The 27,575-nt window shown below is 43.7% G+C and overlaps 1 protein-coding gene across 1 annotated transcript in view; it reads left to right on the top strand.

Annotated features, from left to right (window-relative positions):
• CSDE1 (cold shock domain containing E1) overlaps nucleotides 1-27,575 on the top strand; it is a 2,062,269-nt gene that overhangs the window by 1,734,094 nt on the left and 300,600 nt on the right. The gene's annotated exons all lie outside the window — the stretch shown is intronic.

Here is a 27,575-nt window from a genome sequence, read left to right on the forward strand (position 1 = left end):
ATTAGTATTTAAATGTGCCTTATCTTCCATCTCTCTGTGGTGAAAGTTATCCAGAGCCGAGGATGGATAAGTTAAGTCATCAAAAGCTGCTATTTTGTTCCCTTTTACATCAAGGACAACATGCTCATGTTGCCTTTGCCAGACATGCTATCCAGTCAAAAAGTACAAATGAGACTAGGTATAGCAGTTGTAAAAAAGCCATTCACATGTTCCCAGCAGACCAGAGAAGAGACTGACTTCATTCCAGATTCTTTTTGGTTCCCAAATGACACAGGACCTCAGGTCTATCTTAGAACTCTCTGGTGTAAATACCTTGGTCTGAACACTCTTCTGAATAGTTGCAGTGCATCTTTTCATGATGTTTATATACGCAGAAGTCACTAAGGCATCCAAGAGTTCTTGGCATTTGTTCCCACCCCACACCCCATCCCTCTGGACTTCACTATATTCATGCCAGTAGTTCCAGCATACCAAAGTGTCAGGTGGGGTAAAGGGGGGTAGTCACTCGAAGAACATGGAGTTGGAGGAGGAAGGTGCAATTGACAGATGCTGATCAGCTGGAAATACATTACTGATTGTTATATGGCTTTTGCAGTCAGGAATGAGTAATTTGTCTCAGTGCCTTTCTTTTTGGCCCTCTACTTATAGTTGAGGCAGTTGGTATAATGGTTAAGGTCTTTGCTTCCCATGCACAAGATACAAGGTTCAATCCTGACCTCATGTATTGAGTTTATATGTAGTCCCCGTGCCTCTGTGGGGTTGCTGTCACCTCCCAAAAACAGGTTTCCACCTCAAATTCACCCAAAAATGGAGTAGATTCTAGATGGTCCCTGTTGGGGGCCAAGTTGCATGGACCAACTGCTTTGGGCATAAACTGTGACGCACAGTATTTTCTAGATCATTGATAACAGACTGAGCACTGTCAGGGCTAACCATGCAACAGTGTAAAAATGTGTTCAAAGTGATTTGATTGTGTTGAGTAATGTCACCAAAAAGTGGGTATTGGGGGAGTGGTCTCTGTGCCCCTATTGACCAGTATGTACCTGCCGTGAAGCCCTAGGTCAGTAAGCTGCTGGTCAGCCAGTGTCCAGTTGTCCAGCTGGACATAACCTGCCAAACATGAACTAAGGATTGCTGCACTCAATGTAGATTTACTGACAGGATGCAGCTTGGAATTGCATGACATTATGGTAAGGAGGAGGCTGGACTTTCATTATCCAGGAGATAAGATAAAAGGACAGTGTAGCAAAGCCACTTTGCTTGGGATCCAGAATCTAGTAGTGGGGGGGGGGGGGGTTGGGGGGTGGAGCTGATGAGAAATTCTGTGGGAATAGAGAAACAGACTTCAAAAGACTGATGGATGTCAGAGTTAGTGAAACTCGTGGCAATTGGAGTCCAGTGCAGGGATAGGGCACTCTCATATTCTCAACCTCTATGACCCCACATCAGGGTTGTGAGTGCATTCAGACAGTAGCTGCGGGACCTTCTAGATGTAACATGGCAAACGGAAAAGGATTAGGACTGCCTGGGTCCACGTGTGGGTCAACAAAAATAAAGGAGAGGCCATTCTAGACTTCAGTTTGGCAGATGGTGTGGTGGCAAGCACATCTCAGCAAGAGAAAGTATTCACAAGATCACATACAATAATGGCCAACTTGCAGCTGAAGTAGACTTCCTAGTAAGGAAAGGGCATTGGGTTATAATTAGTGATTTTTTTCTGGAGATAACTTTGCAGTCGGATCACAGCGTAAATTACTAGTTGTCACAATCAGCTGCAAGCAGTAGTTAGAGAAGGCTCCAAGGTTAACAGAGACGACTGTGGACAATACAGAGCTATCAAGCTTCTTATCACACTGCATGAAAGTTCTGGAGAGGTTGGTTGATAAATACACAGAGTAGTAAAAGTGAAAGTAAGATGGGAGATGAGCATTTCAGCTTCAGATCAGGATGTAGGACAAATGAACTGATGATGTTGAAGTTCTGTTGTCTTGCTGTTCATTCTTACTGATGGGTTCGGAGCCGATCCTCGTGTGTTCACCAAATGTATGGCAGTAGTCACCACTCACCTGAGACAGTTGGGATTTCAGGTGTTTCCATATCTAGATGACTGGCTCCTCACTGCCACCACCAAGCATCCACTTATTCAGGTGAGAGGGACACAACCTTAAATCCCTGCAATCAGTTGGGGATTGCCATCAACTCAGAAAAATCTGCCTTATTGCCATCGCAACAGACCATCTTTATAGGAGCAGAACTAAACACAGTTTCAATGACTTTGTCTGCCTCCAGAAATAATTTCTTACAAAATCAATTATTAGAACTGCTTTCAAGAAAAAAAAGGCCCCAGTCTCAATGATACTCAAATTTTTAGGATCGATGGCCACAGAAATCATTGCCATTCCCCTCGCTTGAATGCACATGCTAGTTCTACAATGGCTCCTGTTCTCTTAATGGTCCTTTCAGGAATTTCCAATGTCACACCAAATTATCATAACGAATACGTGCAAGAACGACCTTCAGTGGTGGCTGACATCTCAACATGTAACTTGGGGCTGTCCATTCGTTCTACCCAACCCCATAGCCACAGTGGCCACAGACGCTTCCTTGATTGGATGGGGGGACGCATTATCAAGGAAGAACAGCCCATGGCACATGGAAGAAACACAAGGCTCATCTGCATATAAATGTTCTGGAAATGAGCGGTACTTCTAGAGTTGCATTCCTTTCAAGACTCTCTCTACCTCTGGGAACAGTTGCAATTCATACAGAACATGTCAGTGGTCTGGTACATAAATAAGGAGGTACCACATCTTACCCCCTGTGTAGAGAGGCTGTGCAAGTATGGCAGTGGGCGATCTCCTCCCAGCGCTTTCTGATAGCGACGCACATCCCGGGGCAATCCAATGTGATAGTAGACAAGCTAAGCAGGGCAATTCTACTGCCTCATGAGTGATCCCTAAAGAAACAAGTAGTGGAACAGATATTCCGCAGGTGGGGCCAGCCTTGCTGCGATCTCTTTGCAGCTGCAGCAAACACGAAATGCAGCAGCTACTTTGCCATGATTCCCCTGCCAGGGGATGCCACAAGGGATGCACTGGTGCACAATTGGCCCATGGGTTTCCTTTATGCTTTTCCTCCCTTCCCTCTGATTCCCAAAGTATTACAGAAAGCAACATTTTTGGGAAGGACCATGATCTTAATATCCCCCTTACTGGCCTCTGCAAATTTGGTTTCCCTTCCTCCAGCCTCATCTCTTGGAAGAGCCCTGGATCCTGGACCCACTTCCAAATCCGTTGATCCATTCATTGGGGGCTCTTCATCCTTCTCTTCATTCCTTCAAACTAAAAGTTTGGCTGCTCCAGTTCCCACAATAGCCAGGATCTACAACCTCTCAGCTGATGCCCAACATATATTATAACATCCTCTCATAAGTCATCCACCAGAAAGTTAAGTCTTAGCAAATGGAAGAGATTTTTTTTTATGGGCATCTCAAAATGATGTTGATCCTTATCTAGCTCTGATCCCATCTATATTGGAATTTCTAACTAAACTTTTCAACAAAGGAGCTGCTTGCAGCTACCATTAGAGTTCAATTAGCAGCAATCTCAAACTTTCATCTTGGTTTCTAAGGCTTCGATATGTCACATCAACTTGCTAAATCCTTTCTTAAAGGTACCATTCATTTGAGGTCACCAATCAGAGCTCTAGTCATGCCATGGAATCTAAATTTTGTTCTCTCCAGAATCATATTACCTCCTTTCGAACCAGCCTTGTCCTGTCCTTTGAAATTCCTTTCATGGAAGACCATATTTTTGATAGCCATTACTTATGTTTGGAGGATTTCTGTGTTGCAGGCCTTGACCATCAAACCTCCTTATCTGATTTTCCATAATGACAGAGTTTTGCTCAGAACTAATCCATCTTTTTTTACCAAAAGTTTGTTCAGAGACAAGTCTTAATCCATTGAGATGCCCGTTTTCTTTCCTCAATACACAAAAAGGATGGAACACATGCTGCATGAACTTGATGTTCATAGACCACTCCAATTTTATCTAGATAGAAACAATTCAGATCAATGGCTCAGCTCTTTGTTTCCTTTTCAGAGTCAAAAAAGGGTGCCCCGGTGACAAAAGTAACCTTGTCAAGATGGCTATCAGATTGCATTTCCTTCATTTATAATTCAGAGAATGCTCCCTTGCAACAGAAAATAAGGGCCCACTCTACTAGAGCTGTTTCAACCTCATTAGCTTTTTCTGGTTACCATTAGATTCTATTTGTGCAGCCAGTACCTGTTCAAGACCTCATACCTTTATCACTCATTAAAAAGTAGACAAGGCCTCCAGGGACAGGACCTCCTTTGGTTCCACAGTTCTGAGGAATATTCTCCCGTGAACCACCTGAGAAAGATGGTGCTTGGGATGCTACCCATCAGTAAGAATGAGCACGAGACAGAACAACTTCGCATAAAGAAGTTATGTACTCACCATAACGTTCCATGCGGGTTGTTCATCTCGCCTTCATTCTTGCATCCAACCCCCATCCAATCTACTCGAGGTCTGTCAACTTTCTTATATGGTGCATTGTCTCTTATCCAGCTCTGAGTAGCATATTTTATACTACTAGGTAGTCAGTTGGCAGCAAACAAGATTTGAGGGAAGATCATGGTGCATCATGGGATAGGGAGTTGGCCTCGAGCTGGTTGAAGACCTCAAGCTTTTGCAGTTGGCCGAATCAGAGCCATGTATCAACTCCGAACCCATCAGTAAGAATGAAGGCGAGATTAACAACTCACATGGAACATTATGGTGAGTACATAACTTCTTTTTTGCAGCTACAGATAGCTGAATAGAAGCTAGAGATGAGGAGGGAATTGAACTGGGCATTCCTAGACTTGGAAAAGACAAATGATAAGGTCCCAAGAAAGTGATTTGGACAGCCTTGCAATGGTTTGATTTCCCAGAAACATAAGTAGGATTGATGCAGGCTGTGTACAAAGACACAATGGCATACAAACAATGTTTGGACTCGAGATTGGTTCCCAGTCAGTGAGGATGTACATCAGGGTTCAGCTCTGGGCCCATTGCTATTCATTCTGGTGATGGACTGCATTAGCAAATAGTTAAGATGGGGCAGATCTAAAAAGTTGCTGTATGTAGTTGATGTAGAATTACGAGCAGACTTTGAACAAGAACTTCATGGAATGATGATAGAATATTAAGCTGGAGTCATTTGGAATGAAACCAAATACTTACAAGATAGTAATAGCAGCAAAGTGGAGAAATCATCAGAAGCTGGTAATTGAGATAGAAGGGAAAATAGTGGAACAGGTTAACAGCTTCAGGTACCTGGGAGGGTTGGTTTGAGGAGCAGGGAAGACTGAATAAGGATGTCAAAGCTAGTATCAGGGGGACTGCAGCTATAACTGGTACAGTGTGTCAGGTAGTGTATAACAGTATGCCAAAGAAGCTGAAAATGTGTACAAAACAGTGGTGCAATCAGTACTTCTGTATGGTTCAGAAACTTGGGCAGTGAGGGCAAAGCAGTTGAGGAAGCTAGATTTGATGGAGTTGAAGTGTGCAAGGCTGGTGGTAGAAATCCCATTGGGAAATACAAAAAAATCAGGATATCAGAACTGAAGCCCCAGTAGCTCAAATAGCAGAGAAGGTCAAAGAGAACAGATTGTGGTGTTTTAGGCACATGTACAGGAAATCAGATGGTAATGTGGTTAAGATGATTTGGGGCAGACCAGAACACAAAAGAGATGGATGGATTGTGCGAGAACACCTATGACAGTCAGGTATGACTGTTGAAGAAGCTAGGAGAATAGTCTTGAATCAAGAGATGGTGACAGTTAATCCAAGACCCTGACCCCATGCAGATAATGAAGGGGAAAAAGGGGGGGTCGATAATTTCGACTGGAAGAACACAGAATTGGAGGAAGCAATTTACTTTGTCTTAGCTTAGAGTTGAGTGATGCCAGAGCGAGGTGCTGCACTAGGTGCTAGTTGGATCAGCTGTTACTCTGGCGGCATCTCTCTGCCTGCTGTGCATCATTGTTTTCCTTTAATTGGATAAATGGCTTTTGGTGTTGCCCATGAGAGGGATTTATTTGATTTCTTCCAAGGAAGCATTCCAGGCCACCATCTAGCAGTTCTTCAGTTAGGTCCTTCACGAGCTTGTCTGAAGTTGAGGGGGATAGGATGATTAAGTTCCTTGGAGCTCTGATCCAGATGGGGGTAATTCCGTCGGTCACCCATCAGACCCATGAGCTTGCCCATCACCAAGTCTCATTCTCCTTCTCTGATACGTCCAGTGGTTTTGGAGCCCTCTGAGCTGAAATCCTTCGGACATTCCTCTCAACTGTACAGGTTTTCTCAGAATGTCCAAATTTTTTGCCTCGTATTTTTGGTCCATTTTTCACAAAATTGCCAAAGATTTCCTAGAAAACCACAAATCATTGAATATTGAATTCAGAAAATGACAGATGTTTGAGTTTCAGATTTCATGACCTTCAGAAAATTCATGCTAATGCAAAACTTGTTCTATCTGTCTAAGTTTGTAAGAGCAATATTTAAAAATTGTCCCTATTTTTGGGCCTTTGTTCCCCCCCATTATTTATGGCTTTGTCCAGATTTCTTGCTTTGAGGTTGACCGGTATGCCTTAAGGGTGTCCTCACTGGATTCAAAGACAGGTCGCTCTTCAACTCTGACCACTTCCCTGAGCCATCCCTTTTAGATTCTCAGAGCAGAAGGGTCAGCGCAAGCTCCAGGGGGTTGCAATAGACTCCAAAAGTATGAGCCATCTTTGCCGCTCAGTGTTTTGGTGCTGAACAGCTCGGGACCAACTGTATCCTCAGAAAGGGGGCCTTGGGGGATTCAGAGGTCAATTAGCAGATGAATCTTCAGCTCCAGTGATGCTGGCTTTTGTCTTGCTTAGGCCATCTGCTTTGGAGATAGTGGAGAAGGCTTTCTGTTTTCCCAGAGAGAGAGAGATTGTCCTTGTCCCCCTCGAATCCCATTTCTTTACCACCTTTTGAGTTTGGTTCTGAGTCTCTCACATCTATCCCACTGGGACAGCCAAACCTGTTCAAGCCTTCAGTCAGTCCCTCAGGGCTCCCCTGTCTTTTTTGATACCTTACCAGAACATCCCACTGATGAGGTCCCTCTGAAGAGAAGGTTTAAAAGGAGACACTTGGATTCCCCTCAGGAATCTCCTCACTGAGAACTCTCTCTGAGGTGGGAAGGGTCCCCCATATCTCCACCTGAGGATGTCTCCTTTAGAGAAATAGTAGAACTTCTAAAAACAGAAAGTTGATTGGTCTAATGACGCCCCTTCCCATGATGAGGACCCTGTGTTCTTGTATGCTTTCAGGTCTGGCCACACTATGTCTTGTGTGACACCCCCGGCTGATGAGCTAATACAGAAACATGGACAATGAAGGCAGAGCAGTTGAGGAAGCTAGATGTGTTGGAGATGAAGTGCCTGAGACCGCTGGTGGCAGGTTTGGGCATAGGCATTAGGAGACAGGCCTGGATGTACCTATGCAATTTTGCAGAGTCCTTCAGGTTTTTATTCATCAATAATCTCTTTGGCTATTTCTTGTTTGGTCCAAAGGTGAGGGAAATGCTCTCTGGAAGTGATCAAGATGGGAAAAATCTCATCTGCCTTTGGGATCAGTTTTTCTACTCCTCAGAGACCCTTTTCCCAGAATCAACGGGTAGGTATAAAAATGTGACTCCACAAGTCCCAGGGTCCCTTCCAAGACTCACGAGGGGATAGTTCTCCCAGCGGCCGGGAGATCTTAACAGAAGATGTCTTCCCCCAGCAGAGATAGCCTGCAGAACCAAGGTTTCCAGGCTTCTTTGTCAGACAAAACCCTACTAGTATTCCTGGAGGTTGCCTGTCTGCTACTTTCTGGAAGCAGTTTGGGGAAGCTTATCCCTGCACCTTGACGCATGGGCATCCATCTTAAAAGATTCATGCGTGCAGGGAGTTGTATCTAGAGGTAATTATTTACCATTTTTCCCCAAATTCCCCCCTTAAAAATTGAAAAGAATGCCTGATGTCCCACCCAATCTGAGGGAGGTAGCCTTGGAAATGGAAAAGCTGTTAGAAAAGTCACCCGGATGGTCCCCCCAGACTCTCTAGGATTTGGAACCTATTCAATATTTTTTAATGCCAAAGAAGATGGGACTCGACCTATTCTGAATCCCAGCAAGTTAAACCAATATGTGAAATATTTAAGGTTCTGAATGATCATGATTCAGTCCATTTTGCACCTGCTGCGAAAGGACAGTTGGATGTGCTTGACAGATCTTCAAGACTTACACTATCCCATCAAAATGAAAAGGTGCTCCAGAAAATATCTACATTTTCAGCTAGTAGCCAATTATTACCATTTCAGAGCACTGCCCTTTGGCCTTACCACAGCCCCCAAGGTGTTCACCAAATGCTTGCCAGTAGCAGCTTACTTGAGACTGCTGGGATTCAGTGTATTCCGTACCTAATTATTGGCACCTAACTGTGACAACCAAGTATCTACTCCTACAAGCAAGGGACTACTAGTTCCAATTATGTCTGGAGTTCATTTGTGCTTGTCCAGACATGGTCAGTCAGCGTCACTTCCTCAGAGACACTAAGATCCCAGGTCAAGAAAGTGACCTTGCAGTCTTCTCCTTCAGTATGACTAGTTTTGCAAGCCTTAGGCTCCATGACAGCAGCAATCTCACTGGCTCCTTTAGCCAGATTTCATATGCGAATTGTGCAAGGGACTGTCTTCATGCAGTGGTCTGTTCTTCAGCAGCCCTTGTCCACTTTAGTCAGGATCACTCAGACTTGCAAAAAATATCTTCTGTGGTGTATTCACTCAGATGAATTTTGTCAAGGTTATCCATTTGTTCTCCTGCTGTCCATGGCCACTGTGACCACAGATGCCTTCCAACTGGGGGACATACATTTCAGATGGACAGTGTCTGTAGTCTTGTGTAGCAACAAACTGGGAGGAACCAGATCTTATCTGCTATGTCGAGAAGCAGTGAGTGATTTTCCTCCAGCCATCTTTTTGTAGCAACACTCAGTGTGGAAAACCAACTTGCTTGCAGACAAACTAAGCAGGTCTGTTCTGACGCGTCATGAGTGGTCTCTCAATGTCAGGGTGGCGAAGAGAATTTTCCATCGATGGGACCAGCCATGCTGCAACCTTTTCACTTCTGCCCTCAGCAGCAAGTACAGTAGGTTATTCGCCCTAATTCCTCCTTTAGGTGTGTCACCGAAAGATGATGTAGTTCATGATTGGCATGCTGGGCTCCTTTATGCTGATCTCCATTTGCCTCTAGTCAACAAATTCATGCAGGAAGTTACCTCATTGCACCCTGTGGCCTCATCTTCTATATCTACCCTGGATACTGGACCCCAGTCCAGACCTCCTGTCTCATCTGACAGGGATGACTCATCTAGACATAACCGATCTCAAGCTGACTGCATGATTTTTTCAGTTCCACTGATGGCTAGACAGCCCAGGCTTTCCTCCCTAGACCAACATATTTTGTCATCTTCTCAAAAGGCTTCTACTAGAAAAATTTACAAAAGTAAATGGAAGAGATTTTCATTTTGAGCCCTTAAGATATATTGAATTTTTAGCTTCAATTTTCAGTGAAGGGGTCAGTTTCTCTATTGTTACGGTGCAGTTGACTGCCATTTCAAACTTCCATTCTATTAATTCTTCCTTAGCTGCTTCTAGGGCATACAAGGCCTTTCTGAAAGCCTTCTTGCTTAGGCCCTAGGTAAAAGGCCGTACTCCTCCTTGGAATTTAACTATCCTGCACCAAGGTCTGACAGAAGGCCCCTTTGAACCTTCAGCCAAGACAGACCCAAAGTTTTCATCCTAGAAAATTCTTTCTAGTTGCTGTTGTATCATCTAGACAAGTATCCAAACTCCAGGCTGTTTCCTCCAAGTCTCCTTACCTGGTTTTTCATAAGGATAGAGTTTCCTTGCATGCCAACCCTTCTTTTTAGCCTAAAGGTGGCTTCTGTGTTGCATGTTAACAAGGTCATTAACTTTCCAGATGTCCTTCAAGAATGCAACTGCAGTCCTGACATATGGGTTGTCCTGCCTCAGGCAACCCTTCGGTCGGCCGGATTCCAAAGTCTGGGTCCGGCGTCGGCTGATGTCGCCTCCTCCCCGACGTCAGAGCGGCTTGGGTATAAAGACATCCGCCGACGCCATCTTCTCCAGTCTTTCTTGCCACGCGGTGCCCGAAGCAGAAGCAGTTCGCAAGTGCCGGTCGGTCAGCTCCTGTGTTTTCAGTTTCCGAAGTCATCAAAAAGCTAAGTACCCCGTTGGGGAACATTTTTCTTGCCTCAGCCGATGTCAGAAAAAATTGAAAAAGTTAATAATTGTTTGTCTTGTGGTAAACAAATACCTCATAAGGACTTCCATTCTTACTGCCTTCCCTGCCTGGGCCCAGACCACGACGTCTTCGCCTGTGCTGCCTGTGCTTGCTTTAATAAGCGCACACTCAGGCGCCGGGCAGAATTTGCCGAAGACTTTTTTGGCGAAAATTTCGCTTATATCATGCCATCGGAACAACCGACAGCACATATTTCCAAAAAACACAAGGACCGGGACCAACATCCTCGGCCCGCGTCGTCCACCGATACCACGCCTAAGCCTTCCGCGAGTGCATCGGTCTCTTCGGAGGCGGTAATTCAACCGCTCCAGGCCAACGACACCGCCTTAACGCGTACTTCGGTCCCGGAGGTTTCCCCGGTGCCGGTTGTTGATTTTCCTCCCGAAATCGTAGCTCTAGATTTACCTGACACCATACCAGTGGATAAAGTTACTCCTGCACGTGGAGCAGCTAGGCCTCCAGTCTCCAAGTCCATCAAGGCCTACGCACGTGCTAAGGCTGCTAGCCAGGCCAAGGCCCATCCTCCTAAATCTTTTTCCCAGGGCCCCTCTTCTGACGAACAGATCATGTCTCTAGCTGCAGACCTAATATCTCTAATCAGAGGTTCTCAGTCGCATCCAGACAGAGGTTCTCAGCCGCCTGCAGATAAAAGGCCTAGAACTGAGTAGACAGATACCCTCTCTTCAGATGAAGCCTCTAGGGATTCAAAGCACTCAGATTCCCAGGAAGAATCCTTCCAGGCCTACGAGGATTCTGATGCTGAGGAATCAATTCCTTCTGCCTCTCCTCCAGAGGATATTTCTTTCGGAGAAGTTCTCCACTCCATGAGAGAGCATTTTCAGTGGCAGGGTCAGGAATTCTCTGACTCCAGGAAAAGGCTACGTACCTTCCTTAAGTTACCCCAGCAAAGACCATTAGCTATTCCTCCAGTGTTGGATGTCCTGGATGATGTATACTCAGACTCCAGTGCTTCCCCTGATTCTCTCCCTCCTGCTCCTGTCAAGCCAGACAGATATTACAGGGTTCCCAAAACTCATAAGCATCTCTTTAAGGCCCACTCTGTGGATCTAGAAACTATTTCTCAGGGGCCCAAAGGAGTGGCTACTTCCTCGGCCAAAAACTTTTTACCCGCGGACAGGGAATCTAGGTCCCTGGAGAGATGGGGCAAAAAAGTTTATACCTCTTCCACCCTTGCCATGAGGTCACTTAACTGTCCGTTTCATATGTTTCAGTACCAGGATTACTTAATGGATGATTTGCAGAAAAAGTTAGCCTCTCCTGAGCCTATAGATAGAAAGGCATTGCAGGATTTGGTTCATAACACTCAGCAGGTTAGCAATCATTTTCTTCAGTGTGGTTATGATGCATTGGAAGCTTCATGTAGGGCAGCTATGACAGGGGCCGTTATACGTAGACATGCTTGGTTGAAAGAACAGCCACTGCCAGACCATGTTAAAGTAAAACTCCTAGATGCACCTCTGGAAAAACAGAAGCTTTTTGGTGCTAATGCACAAGATGGTGTTGAAGTCTATTGAGGAAAAGGCTAAATCAGTACAGACAGTCAAGGACTTCCTCCAGGTTCAGCCACCCAGATTCAGCAGGAATTGGCCTTCAAAGAATTGGTCCTTTCCAGACACTGACAAGTTTCAAAGGGGAAAAAACAGGCGTGCTCGAGGTAGAGGGCAATACCGAGGCTCCTACAGGGGCCGCCAATGGCAACCACCAAATCAGAGAAGTGGCGCAGGAAGTTTAGCTGCACCACAAGGACAGTCACAATGACTTGACTTTCACACCGCCGACCAAGGCTCAAAGAGAAGCACCTCTAGGCGGAAAACTATCCTTATTCTCAAAGAACTGGCACATTTTAACCAAGGACAAATGGATTCTGGACATAGTAGACAAAGGTTACAGGTTCCACTTCCATACCTTACCAACGAGACAAGGCATGCCAAACCTGCCACAAAATCAAAGGGCAGAGGCACTCCAAGTTTCAAAGCTGTTACAAATAAAAGCAATAGAAAAGGTTCCTCCTCAGGAACAAGGCCAGGGATTCTATTCAAGACTGTTCCTTGTTCCAAGAAAAGAAACGCAATGGAGGCCTATTCTGGACTTGTCCGCTCTAAACACTTTTCTCATTGTGCCAACATTCAAAATGCTGACGTTACAGCAACTCCTTCCCATGCTGGGCAAGGGGTCTTGGCTGGTTACTCTGGACCTCAGAGAGGCATACCTGCATGTCCCAATCAGACACAGTTGCAGAAGATACCTCAGATTTCTTGCAGGAACAGAGCATTATCAATTCTCAGCATTGCCGTTTGGCTTATCTACTGCGCCCAGAGTATTCACGAAATGCCTGGCATCAGCAGTTGCACATTGCAGGCTCCAGGGGATTCAAATTTACCCTTACCTGGACGACTGCCTTATACAAGCAGACAGCAAACAAACCTTGATAAGAAACTTGGACTATGTCATTCAATTACTACAGGCTTTGGGATACACAGTCAACATTCAAAAATCAAGACTACTGCCATCCCAACAGATTATTTTCCTAGGAGCCAAACTGGATACACAATCACAAATGGCTTTCCTCACAGAGGAGAAACAAGAACATTTACCAGATTACTTTAAAGGCCTAGCAAAGCTCACCCAGCTGACCGCAAGGAAGATCCTGCAGGCCCTGGGGTTCATGGCATCTTGCATTCTTCTGATCCCTCTGGCAAGACTACACATGAGAAAGCTACAGTGGTACCTAAAAAGCTTATGGTCTCAACACAGCCACAATCTAGAAGACGTAATACCACTCATTCCATGCCTGCGAAGGGAATTTTTGTGGTGGGCACAAGCAAGTCAATTAAACAAAGGCATGTCTTTCAACAAGCCTCAAGCAAGTCAAACCATTACAACAGACTCCTCAGATCATGGATGGGGGGTGCACCACATGGAAGGCAGATGCATTCAAGGGCAATGGACTCCCAGGGAAATGCATCTGCACTTAAATCAAAAAGAGATGTTGGCAGTGATGCATGCAATCGAGGCCTTCGAAAAATCTCTTCAGCAGGGTCATCTGCTAATAAGGACAGACAAACACCACTGTCATATGGTATATAAACAAGCAGGGGGGCACTCATTCGTATCCCCTCTGCAGACTAACAATGACTCTTTGGGAAAAGTCCCTGAAACTGAGCATCCACTTACAATCCCAGTTTGTTCCAGGCAAGGACAATGTTCTGGCGGACAGGCTGAGCAGAAATTTCTTGGATCCGCACGAATGGATGCTGCATCCACACATTTTCTCACAAATAACAAGTGTATGGGGAAGACCGGACATAGATCTTTTTGCTTCTCACCTCAATCATCACCTGGAGAAGTTCTGCTCAAGGACTCACCATCCTCTAGCCTGGAGAACAGATGCTCTCTCCTTCAGCTGGAATTCCCTAACAGTTTATGCATTCCCTCCTCTGCCATTACTGACCAAGGTGTTACTGAAGATCAAAGCAGAACAACCAAAAGGAATTTTGATAGCTCCAGACTGGCCAAGGCAGCACTGGTATCCATTGCTACTGAGCATAACTTGCACCAAACCGTGGCCCTTGCCTAAATGGCCTCTGCTTCCAACTCAGCACAATTACAGGACTGTTCATCAAAACCTGCAAACACTGCAGCTGACAGCTTGGAGGGTTCCATGACTTTTAACCATATCTCTCTCTCAGAAAAAGTTCAAGAAATCTTGCTGGAAGCACACAGACCTTCCACTATAAAAACCTATTCAGCCAAGTGGAAGAGATTCATCATCTGGAATGCCAACAAGGGCCAGGATGCATCAGTAATGAGCATACCTCAAATATTAGAATACTTGGCAGAAATGTGTTATAGTGGCCTCCCATATTCTTCCATAAAAATTCACGCTTCAGCAATCTCAGCAAAATACAACTGTGACCCACCTGTGTTTTCGCATCCCTTGCTAAGACAGTTTCTAAGAGGGATAAAGAACATCAAGCCTCCCAGAAAATCACCAGTACCTGCATGGGACCTCAACTTCGTCTTGGAAAAATTAACTCTTCCTCCTTTTGAACCAGCAGCATCTTCAGAAATGCAATTTCTCTCCTGGAAAACGGTTTTCTTGTTGGCAGTTACCTCAGCAAGAAGAGTCTCGGAGATACAGGCCCTCATGGCAGTACCTCCCTTTCTCATTTTTCATCAGGACAGAGTCTCTCTAAGAACCAATCCTTCATTTATGCCAAAAGTGATATCCAGGGTGTCTCTAAATCAAGCAATTCACCTGCCTACTTTCTTTCCCAATCCTCAAAACAAGGGGGAAAAGCTGCTGCACACTTTGGACATACACAGGCAATTACGCTACTACTTGGACAGAACAAAGACCACCAGAAAGTCTGACCAACTATTTGTAGCCTATGCTGCTGGAGTGCAAGGAAAGGCAATCTCCAAACAAACAATTTCAAAATGGATTGGGCACTGCATCAGATTCTGTTACTCTTTCCATGGAAAAGGTGTGCCAGCCAATATTAGGCCACACTCCACCAGAGCTATAGCCACAATCCACAGCCTTTCTTAGAGGAGTGGCTACAAAGGACATTCTAGAGGCTGCTACATGGAGCTCCGTGCATACATTTACCAAACACTACAACCTGCCTTTATACTCCAGATCCCGAGCAGGCTTTGCTTCGGCAGTCCTGCAGGGCATTTTAGCTACACCATCCCTTTCCTAGATCCTACCACCCCCAGCTTGGCTATGGTATTCAACCCATATGTCAGGACTGCAGTTGCATTCTTGAAGGACATAGTACAGTTTTGTACCTACCATAAATGTAGATGTCCGATAGATATGCAACTGCAGTCAGGTTTTCCCTCCCTCCTACCCCTCTGCTATTTTTTCCTTTGGGTCAATTCCCCCTTTCCTTTATTAGCTGGGGATATCTGTTATGGTGTATCTGTTTATTACTGTTATGCATGTCTGGAATTTTTTATCCATTCACCAAATTTAGCCTTCCTTGGAGGGCACCTGGCATCTGGGGCAAGAAACACTGAAGAAGATGGCGTCGGCGGATGCCTTTATACCCAAGCCGCTCTGACGTCGGTGAGGAGGCGACATCAGCTGACGCCGGACCCAGACTTTGGAATCCGGCCGACCGAAGGGCTGCCTGAGGCAGGACAACCCATATGTCAGGACTGCAGTTGCATATCTATCGGACATCTACATTTATGGTAGGTACAAAACTGTACTTTTTCTTTCCAAATTTCTCTAATAAGGGAGAATACATGTTTAATCATTTTAGATGTGCACAGACCACTGCAGTTCTTTCTTCATCAGACTAAAGATTTCAGTAAAACTGACCCAATTGTTTGCATCCTTTTCACCAAACAGGTGGGGCGTGACATTTTCTAAAGTAACCTTAGTCATATGGTTAACTGATTGCATATCCTTTGTCCATAGCCAAATGGAGTTATCTTTGTCTAAACCCCCTAGTACACATTGCACCAGGCTTTTATCTGGTGTCAGTGAACAGGGTAGAATGAGGTCCCACATGTGTTGTCAGGAAGCAGAGAGCGAGCCATCTCAACTCACCTTTTTCTCATTGTCATGCATGTTCATATTCCTGACATTTGTCATATAGATGCACTAAACCCGTTGCCTGCTGATGTAAATGTGCCCACTGCAACCATATTACTCCAGAAATGGGTCTTCCCAGTCTAATCTTTGTGCCTGATTTTTTGCCAATTCTTTTCACAATAGACAGAGCAGGGGGTTGCACTAGTCTTGGACTTGGAGGTTACATCATGCTTTCTCCCATTTCTTCTGTTTGTCCAGAAGCCTATGCTTAAAGGGACCAGGGTGATTTTAGTGGGTCTGTTTGAAGTCATTGAACTACTTTTCATTGTGACAGACGTTGCACAGTTTAATCATCAAACGTTAAATTTGTCCACTCCCACTTCATCAAATTGCCATCATTGCAGACATCATTGTAACCTAGTGAAGAACTAAATTAAATGTAAAAAGAATCTCCCAAGCTAAATATGCACACCAAAGTAAAACCTAACCTTAAGATCACTTCCTTGTCATCTCTAACAGTAAATTATAGACAGAAAAATTGCAGAATTAATACAGCAAAATGACCTAAAAAAGCACCTTTTTTGAGATGCGCTTAATATCCCAAAACATAGTAAACTACAAATGCAGTACAGTACATGGAAGAAAAGGCAGAACATGCAGAACTATATTACACCTTCAAAAGAAGAACAGTAGCTGTTAAAAAAAAAGGAAGGAAAGAAAATAGAAATGCACATTATACTTCACTATTGTCAAGCACTTGTAAATGCCTATGCATTTCTGCAAGCTTCCTTCTTTTAGGGGAAGGCAGACAGTCCTGCTAATGCAACTCATTGATTGTGTTCTGCTCTCTAGCAAGTACTGATATAATAGCAGGAATATCTGAAATTCATCTACCTATTAAGTAAATTCTACGATGCCACTCTTCTACATTATTTTGAGTACCTGGCAAGCAGAGCTCATTTAAAGATAAAGCATTTCAAAACTTAATAGGGAACAAAGGAGGAAATCTAGATTTACTTGCAATTCTTGTAGTGAATTTTATGTGGATGTCCTAGCAAGTAAGCATCAGCAAAATACGTTAGTGTCTTTACCCTTGCTTCGGAATGGCTTAGATAGATCATCAAATGCACCTAGAACTTAATTTTCTTGCAAAAATGATTAAGCAACTAGTTTCTTCAGACATACTTGAAAAAAGACTGATCTCCATTACAATAGTGAGAGATAGAGTGTGAACTTTTCACTATATGTTTTGAGCAAAATGAAAAAGGCGTCCTTTACGTTCAGCATCACTTAAATTGCTAGTGATACTTTTTATTGCAGCAAGCTCAGTCAAGTAGCACATAATTAACATTTGCAGGTAAGACTGCATGTAGAGAGTAAGTGGAAAATACATTGCCACATATAGTTGTATGCTATGAAAGACTTCATACTCCTCAAATGATAAACCAGGGGAAGACATTTAGTGGTACCTCCATATGATATTAAGACATATATGCTATACAATTGCCTACATAAAGAACCTTTCATTAAATAGATACCATCCATAAACCATATTGACAATGTACACAAATCTTTTAACAGTTTAGTAGGAAAAGCAAGAACATGGCTGTTAGTAGAAATGCCAACCATTCACTTATGCAAAAATGTTCCCGACTTTTAACAAATCATTTAAAGACGCACTTAATGGTACAGCATTGTTAACATTGGACAGCATTCTTTTGCATCTAACTCTATCTACTTGCTGCAACACTACCTTTTTATTGGGCATTGCAACTACACTTTCTAACAATTAACATCTACATCTAGACACCGAGTGTCTCTACATAACACAGCCTTTGCTTTTAACTCGCGACCTCTGTATTTCTCTGCTTCAGCATCATCACATCCATGAATCATGTACAGCTTTTAGTGGTAGCTCTCCCTTTACATTTCTCTTTAAACTTTAATCAACACCACCAGTATTTTTTGTTTTTCACCACTTTTCAAGATTTTACAGATATCCGTCAATATGCAGTACATTTTTATTCCTTTGACTAAACAGTACTATACAAAGCTCCTGACATACCAGGAATGATCTGTGATTTATCAGCCATGTTAGCAGTTTATGATCTGCCCCACGCACATCGGAGCTGCACTTCACTATTTATATTAAAGGTTTACGTAGCAAGCAGAGACATTCACTGTAGTATTTTCTTAATGTTAAAATGATGTGCTTAGAAACTTTAATGTCCTTTTTATTTATTACAGTTAAAGTACTCTATCACAAATGTGTTTAAACTGTTAATGCATTATAACATCTACACAGTTTCTTTGCATAATATCACTAACAGACGGCTTACGTTCTCCCGATAGATATTTTTCTAGGTGGCCAACCAATGTTGTTCATTGAGTTTAGATTCAACAAACTTAGTTTGATGATTAAACTGTCTGAAAAGTAGTTTGATGTATAGTACGTTCAATGATTTCAAATAGATCTTATTTTAGTAACCTCATTTGGCTTAGACAGGTGCCATTCACTTTCTTGGTGAAGTATTTCATGTGGAACATCACCTCAGTCTGCTCCTTGAAAGCAACTCCTTAATCTTACACTTCCACCAGTGCTCATATTACCCTTTGAGCTTTACATTAACAGCTTGGCTGCTCCACTTCCTTTGGCTAAGGTTTTGTGTGTGTGTGAGCAGGGTGGTTATAAGTGTCATTTCAGAAATCCTGCTCCCAGAAGGTGTACAGATCTATGTGGAAAAGGATTTCAGATTGGGTTTTGCATCATAACTTGGACCCCTTTTCCAGCCCTTATTACCTTGGCTGTTAAGTAATTGTCAGACTTATTTGATTCTGGCTTAACAGTTCATCACTTGAGGTTCACTTTGGCTGCCTTGTATAACTTTTGTTTGGCAGGATTTATTTACCTTTAGCTTCCCTTTAGATTTATAAATCTTTGAAAAACACCTTTTCTCTTGCATCCTCCTGTCCAGCAACATCATCCCACTTATGATCTCTAGTTGCTGAGAAACTGTTTTGTCTTCAATTTGAACCAGAAGCATCTGCAGATGCGAAGTTTGACATTGAAGATCGTTTTCTTAGTAGTTGCAAGTTCAACCTGAAAGATTTTTTAGTTACAGGCCTTGTGTGTTAACCCTCCACACTTGGCTTTTGGAACAGTCTGTCATTTATCAGTGGTTGCTACAAAGTCTAACCTTGATTAGTCTGTGGAACTTCAGACATTATATATATATTACCAAAGTAAACTGATAACACAGTGCAAAGAAGAAATTACAAGAAATTGTTGTAAAAGATTTGTGTTAACGTTTTCTTTTCTGATAGTACAATGAAATGCTTTCAGGAAGCTTTAGCAATTAACGTATAATTTTTAGTTTAACTTTAGTTTAAAGTATCCTGGAATCACAGAGCTTGAAGTAGGGCAACACTCTGTCAGATATCACACTGGTGTATGGGGGAAGGAGTATTTAGCAAGTAAACATGCTAATTCCTTTTCAACATAGCTACCCTAGCAAGCCACTCCCATGCTTTTAAACAGGTATATAGATGGAATGGTGAATTTCTGCACTTCATTCTGTTTTTTTTTCATCTATTTGGATTGCTTGTTTGTGTGTTTTTAATGAAAAAGATTCTACTTGAACTAGCTTGTGCTTCCCTACTTTCATTAGTGGATGTATACGTTGGAAAGTTTTTAAAGGAAGTATTTCTACCAGCTGTTATTAGGTGGGATATTCACAGTATGGTTTTTATTAGGTGATGAACTCTGTGGAATCTTAGATGTTCTTCATGTTTCACTGTTGCAGTCATCACACTTGGGTTATCTCTCTGCAGGTAGCCCTCAGTCGGCCCGAATACCAGCAATTTAGTATTTCTGTGTCAGTTGCTGTCCGCTCCAGGACTGATGTCAGGTCGTCAGGGGTATAAAAACAGGCAGCCAACACCATTACATCAGTCTTTCTTGCCGAGGAGCCCAAAGCAGAAGCTGTTCGCACGAGTGCCGGTTGGCCGCTACCTGTGTTTTCGTTTATGAATTGAATCATGCTGAAGTCTTCTAAATCTAAGTACCCCATTGGGGATCCTTTTTTCTTGCTCTAACTGATGTCAGAAAAAGTTAACAATTGTCTTGCCTGTGGAAAGCAAATACCACACCGAGATTTCCATTCTTACTGCGTCACCTGTTTAGGCCCAGACAACGACATACCTCGCTGTTGGTTTTGTGCCTTGTTAAATGCCTGAACTATTCGTCGTCGGGCCCTTATTGTCACTAAATACTTTCATTCGCTATCTCCGTATTCCGAAATGGCTTAGGTAAGCCATCCAACTACTGATATTCCGTAAAAATGTAAGGATAAAGATAGAGACAGACCGCACAGGGCCAAAGCTACCGACGACGTTTCTGTTAAGCTAGTTGCCAGTTTGCCAGTACTCAGTGAGGTGCTTTTGCAGACCCTAATGCCTGCTTCTATAGATTCACAGGCCTCTACCGAGACCTGTTCGGAGTCCGGTATGCAGCGAGACTCTTTGACTATGGAACCTGCGGATGTCTCTACCTTGGATGGGGTCTGGAGCCGCTGAGCAGGCACTTGCTTCTGAGGAAGTTCGTCGCACTACCGAAGTTCAACCCAAACCGGTGACTTCTTTTGCGTCTTCAGTTCTGACTAAAACTACTGAGTTCCTAAGGCCTAGAGTACGCACTGCACCTAAGAAACAGACGACCAAAGTGCATGCACCTGCTCCCTTGCCACAACATCAAATGCTTAAAATGACAGAAGACCTTATGCTGATTAGGGGAAGTCAACCTTCCCCTGCTAAGAGAGAAACCGGTCCTCAGCAGCTTCAACAGACCAAGAGTCTGATGGCAGTGAGGTATCTGATTATGAAGACATGCCCTTATCTGCTTATGAGGATTCAGATGCAAAGGAATCCATTCCCTCTGCCTTTCCTCCAGAGGATTTTTCTTTTGGTGAAACCTTACATACTTTGACAGCATTTCCATTTGGAATGCCAAGACTATTCTCAGTCTAAAAAGAGACTCGGAGAATTTGTAGATTTACCACAACATAAGCCTTTAGCATTACCCCCAGTCCTGGAGGTTGTGGATGATGTCTTTATGGAATCCAGTTTAACTCCTGATACTTTACCCCCTGCTCCTAGGAAACCAGACAGGTACTAGAGTACCTGACTCTCTCAAATTCCTTTTCAAAAATCCTACTGACCCAGAGATCATCTCCCAGGGGCCTAAAGGTATCAAAGCAACTACAGCTAAGAGTCCCACCCCTTCAGACAGAGATTCCAGAGCTTTAGACAGATGGGGTAAGAAAGTGTATACCTCTGCAACTCTCGCCATTAGGGCTTTGAATTGTCTGTTTCACATGCTGAAGTACCAGCAACATATGGAACTTATTAAGCAGAAAATAGCTACGTTTACAGACTGTGCAGAAATTAAAGAATTGAAAGAGCTTATGTATTCTGCAAGCCAAGTCAGCAAGCATACTTTGCAGTGTGGCTTTGATGCCCTAGAAGCATCTTGCAAGGCAGCAGTCACTGGTTCTGTACTGAGAAGGCATGCTTGGCTTAAGGAGCAGACCTTGCCAGACCATGTCAAATCAAAGTTATTATACATTCCTTTGAACAAGGACAATCTGTTTGGCACCAAAGCAGAAGAGGTTCTTAAGATGGTAGAAAAAGCTAAATCTATACAGTCAGTCAAATAATTCTTGCAAATACAGCCTCCTAGATTCAGTAGGCATTGCCCCTCGAAACATTGGTCCTTTCCAGCCCCCTCAAAGCCGTCTCAAACTAGACCTAGGGGAAACAGACCCCCCCCCCAGACTACAGTCGCAGGGTATGCAGAGATCTAAGCAATGGAATGCCTCCACCTCTAAAGCAGGGAGTGCTAAGCCACCCCCTTATGGAAAGAATTCCCAATGACTTCTGAACTCCACTCCCCACCTCTGCCCAACTGCTTGTGCCCCTAGGAGGAAAACTTGCCCTTCATGCAATAAACTGGATTTCCATCACCAAAGACCGATGGGTCCTCAATATTGTACCCCAGGGTTACAAATTTTGCTTCCACTCACCGCCAACCCCAAAAGAGTTCCCAGACCTTCCTCCAAACCAGTGGGCAGAGGCACAAAACCAAGTTCAATCCCTGCTCTCTGTCAGGGCAATTCAACCTGTTCCTGCGGAACACACAGGTTAAGGATTCTATTCCAGACTTTTCCTGGTACCCTGAAAAGATTGCTCTTGGCACCCAATCCTATATCTTTAATTCTCAACACCTTCCTGGTGGTAGCAAAATTCAAAATGCTCACCCTGCAGCAGCAAAAGATACGCTAGCCAAAGATGCCTGGTTAGACACCCTAGACTTAAAACAAGCCTATCTGCACATCCCTATAAGGGAGTCTTGCAGGAAATATCTATGCTTCAGTACAGGATCTATGCATTATCAGTTCTCTGCACTTCCCTTTGGCTTATCCACTGCTCCCAGACTATTCACAAAATGCCTGGATCCAGCCATTGCTTACTGCAGATAGAGAAATATTCAAATTTACCTGTACTTGGATCACTGCCTGATTCAGGCAGTCAGGAAATGCTGTTGCAGCACCTGACATTTGTAAAAAAAAAACTTCTAACCTCCGTGGGGTACATCATTAGTGAAAAGAAATCAAAACTAGTCCCCAGTCAAAAGATTGTATTCCTGGGAGCAAGCTTGGATACAGCATCCCAGATGGCATTCCTCACTCCAGAAAAATAAACCTGTCTGACAGACTATTTTACTCAAAAGGCCATCAGAACCCAGCTATCCACAAGGAAAATCCTGCAGGCCCTGGAGTTCATGGCCTCATGCATCCTTCTAATTCCATATGCCAGACTGCATATGAGGAGACTTCAGTGGTACTTAAGTCTTTGGTGCCAACATTCTCAGGACCTGGAAGCAGTCATTCCTATCATACCCTAAGGACAAAGTTTCTTTGGTGGGCAGCAGCATGTAACCACAAGTGACTGCCCTTTACTCGACCCCACGCTGCCCAGACCCTAACCACAGATGCATCAGACTATGCCTGGGGGGCACACATGCACGGCAAGTGCATTCAGGGCCACTGGAGCACAAGTCAAATTCATCTGCATATCAACCAGAGAAAGATGCTAGCTATGTAGCAAGCTCTGACAGCTTTCAGATCCCTACTCACCAGGTCATCTGCTAATAAAAACAGACAACACCACAGTTATGTGGTACATCAACAAGTGGGAGGGGGCACTCTTAACCACTCTGCAGGCTAGCCATGGCCCTGTGGAACACAGCCTTGGACATGCAGGTCCATCTGCAAGCTCAGTTCCTGCCAGTCAAATAAAACTCACTGGAAGACGACTTAAGCAGAAATCTCCTAGACACACACGAGTGGCAATTGGAGCCCAGCACCTTCAACCTTCTGATTCAGAAATGGAAGATCCCAGAGGTGGTTCTCTGCTTCCCCCTGCAATCATCAGCTCAGCAAATTCTGCACCAGTACTCCTCACAGCAGGGCCTGGAAAGTGGATGTCCTATCCTTCCAGTGGGTAAATCTCTCTATGAATCTCCCCCCTCTGCCCCTTCTCTCAAGAGTATTGCTTAAGATAAGACAGGACAGACCAAGGACAATTCTGATTGCCCCGGACTGACCATGCCAGCAGTGGTACTCACTCCTGCACAGCCTGTCACCGTTGCCACCCTGACACCTACACCAGAACCCAACCCTGCTCTCTCAGCAGGGAGGGACAGATCTTGCATCCACAACTACAAACCCTAAATCTTGCAGGCTGGCTTATTCCTTGAATTCTCCCCCAGTAACCAGCCTAAGCAAGCAGGTGCTGGACTTCATTCTTGAAGCCAAAAGACCCAGTACAAGAAAATCCTATGCTGATAAGTGGAAAAGGTACTGCTCCTGGATTCAGTCTAAAGGAGAGGACTCAACTCTGCCCTCCCTGCCTCTAATCCTGGATTACTTTGCAGATCTACTCCACAGAGGCCTATCCTTCTCCATTAAGTTCCATGCCTCTGCTATTTTGGCTCATTACAACACTGAGCCACCTCTCTTCCTCTCACCCTTTTATCAGACTGTTCCTGAGAGGGGCAAACAACTTAGGGCCGCCAAGGAGAGCACCCACCCCTGCTTGGGACCTTAACTTTGTACTGGAAAAGCTCACGCTTCCCCCTTTGAACCTGCAGCGTCAACAGAGTTAACATTCCTCTCTTGGAAAACAGCCTTGCTTCTGGCCATCAATTCAGCTAGGAGTGTCTGAGCTACAAGGACTTATGGCTGTGGAACCCTTCATTATTTTCCATGCTGACAGGGTTTCCCTCTGGACTTAACCCTTCCTTTATGCCTAAAGTGATGTTCATTGTGTCTCTCAACTAATCCATCCATTTGCCAACTTTCTTCCCTAATCCTCAAAATAAAGGTGAAAGTATCCTGCACTCCTGGGCATGCACAGACAGCTCAGATTCTACCTTGATAGGACTACGCCCTTCAGGAAATCTGACCAGTTTACTAGTCAGTTTTGCACCAGGGGCAGAGGGCAAGGCCATTTCAAAACAGTTTCCAAATGGATAGCACACTGCATCTATTTCTGCTACAAGCACCATGGGAAACCAACCCCTCAGGGGGTCAGAACACATTCCACTAGGGCAACTTCTACCTCTACAGCATTCCTCAGGGGAATCCCTACCAGGGACATCTTGGAAGCTGCTACCTGGTGTTCTGTACACACCTTCACCAAGCATTACCACCTGCTTATCTTTTCCAAATCCAGGGTGGGTTTTGCAACAGCAGTCCTGCAAGGCATACTAGCCAACCCAAACTCTTCTTGACCATCTCCACCCTTCTTCAGCTTTGGGAATCTACTCAAGTGTGATGACTGCAACAGTGAAACATGAAGAACATAGTACAGTTGTGTACACTTACCATAAATGTAGATGTTCGAGCGTATTCACTGTTGCAGTCCTGGTTTCCTCCCTCCAGCCCCCTTGTCTCTCTCTCCTCTCTATTACTCACCCCTTTTAGGGGTATTGGTATTTACTTTTTACTGGTGGTGTTTTCCCTACCATAACTTGGCTCCCTATTTGGGGGGGGGGGGGGGGGCTCCTGACATTAGGGCAAGAAAAGCTGATGTAATGGCATCTGCTGCCTGTTTTTATACCCCCTGATGACCTGATGTTAATCCTGGAGCGACAGCAACCGACGCAGAAGTACTAAGTCTCTGTTATTCGGGCTGAGGGCTCCTGCAGGGAGATAACCCAAGTGTGATGACTGCAACAGTGAATACACTCGAACATCTACATTTATGGTAAGTGTACATAACTGTGCTATCTTCCACACAGAGGAGTTTCCTCATTATTTATTCACTTTACCATAAAGGATACCAAAGACTAAATCTCTTTAAAAGAGTTGACAGCCATATACTTTAGCATTAGATCTGTTTGGAGAATTCCAATGTTGGCAGTTATCACATCCTGTTTCCCTCTGTCTGTTGGGAATGTTTATTGGCTTTTTTTTAATGGTGTCTTTAGCTTGATCAGAGTCTGTGAATGGAGAAGTGTGAAACGGGTATCATGGAGTGGAGGAGATGCAACAGTAGCTTGAGGGCTTTTCTTTTCCCTGCCAAGCTGATCATGCTTGGAGTTTCAGGTCTTAAAGGTTAATGAAGATTGAAGTCTTCATGCAGATATATTACGGTAAGTATAAAACTTAGATGTATTTCTTTATGTTCTTGTTCAGTGTTGGAACATTCTTTATAACTCACTCCTTCCATAATATGCTGTACTTTTGTTTTTTGGTGTAGGGATCAGATAAAGTTTAAGCTTTCTTGGTAAATTTACTTTTCTAATCTGTTTCTCCTGATTTTAAATTGTGCATTTTTTTCAAGTTCCAGCTTTGAGAATTCAGTAGTAGGAATAATTTCATTTAATATGAAGTAGCAAGACAGTAAGTAATCTTCCAACAAGTTGAAGTGTAATAGTTTTGTTTACTTTAACTGGATTGGTGGACTGGACCATGGACCCTTTTTAGCTGCAACCCTAGCCAAACAGGAATCTAGAGGAACTCGATGTGTAATGCAGAGACATTGCATTGTTTTAAGTATAACTCGAGGGTCAGCATTACGTAAACACTGAGGATTCCAAGATGGCTGCACACTGAAGAGTAGGTTGATTAGATCTCTTCCAGTGTGAAAAAAAATGAAATAAAGGAGATGATATAAGCTGACAGTTTGGGTAAAATTTAGTTACTGGTTAGTCACTGTACTGCCCTAATTTCAGCAAAGAAAAAAATTCTGAAGGTGAAGAGAAAATCAGCTAGAAAAGGATAAAAAAACTCTGTTGGGGGGAAGTCAGCTGTTCAGCAAAAAACAGTCAAGGTTTCAGCCTTGGTACAGGAGATGGCATCTAGTAATTTAGAGGAAAAATAAATTCAGTGGCTTCAGATGTGTTTGTGAGAAACTGGAGGAATATATGTTGATAGGGAAGTGCTAGACTAGCTGCCCTTGTGGGCCATTTTAAGCCTAGCCAATTTTCCTTTTTGCGTTCAAAATAACCTTTCCCATTTGCTTACAGATTGATCTTAACTCATCCCATGGTTGTCAGCTGTATTATTACCCCTAATAAGTACCTGGGATCATACCATGGATAATTTGCGGGGACCCATGCATGGGATAATGCATTTAGGAGCTGCTTCTGTCCACTAGTAGTACTGGGGCAGTCCAGGAGTAAATTTGTTTCCCATCTATAGATCTGTGTTGTGCTTGAAAATGGTTAGGAATTAACTTTGTTTTATGTGGAAGGGGAGTCTGTTCCACAGCAGTGGTATCGTCTGTGAGATATACCTGTCCATTTTTATTTCTCCAAATCTTTTGGGTTTCTAATACCATGTTGGGAATAGACCCCATTCCTAAGTCAAAGTACGATTAAAGTTCATGAAATTAATATTGTTTCACTCTTTGATGTCATCCAAAAGTGCTGTTTGAAGTGCCCGCAACGTGCCCTGTAATGACTCCTGCAGTTCGTATGGAGTTACATGTATGGGTAACATCTCTAAATATGATTGTAGACTGTTCTTTATAAGACCTGTTGCTCCTATTACTATTGGAACTAGCTGGGTATATACCTGTCCCTCCAAACTGTTCTGTTGATGTTGCAGAAGAGGTTTAGATCCCTAGACTGAGTATTTCTGATGCCATTTCATTTGTTAATGTGCAGTAAATCTGTCTGCAGTGGGTCAGAGGATGCCTTGTATGCTCGACACAGGTCACATCTTGGCATGGGGGATGAGTAAATGGGGGCAGTGACATCCCTAGATGTAGACACAATCCCTTTGTTTATAACCTGTGCAATGTATAGGAGGACTTTCTTAAAACAGTATATACACGTTGGTGAACTTTGTCACTATCCACATAAGTTCCCAAATCCCAAGCAACTGGGTGCACTGTTAGGTGTGTATTTTCAATGTAGTAGTTCCCTGGGTTAGAAGACTTCCCAAAGGATACAGTCATACAAAAGTCAAATGACAAAATTCTGGAAAGAATGCAATAAGCTTTTAATACAGGATTCATCCTACAAGAC

Source organism: Protopterus annectens, chromosome 7.part0 (assembly GCF_019279795.1).
Source record: "Protopterus annectens isolate FY-2018-M chromosome 7.part0, PAN1.0, whole genome shotgun sequence".
Classification (NCBI taxonomy): domain Eukaryota; kingdom Metazoa; phylum Chordata; order Ceratodontiformes; family Protopteridae; genus Protopterus; species Protopterus annectens.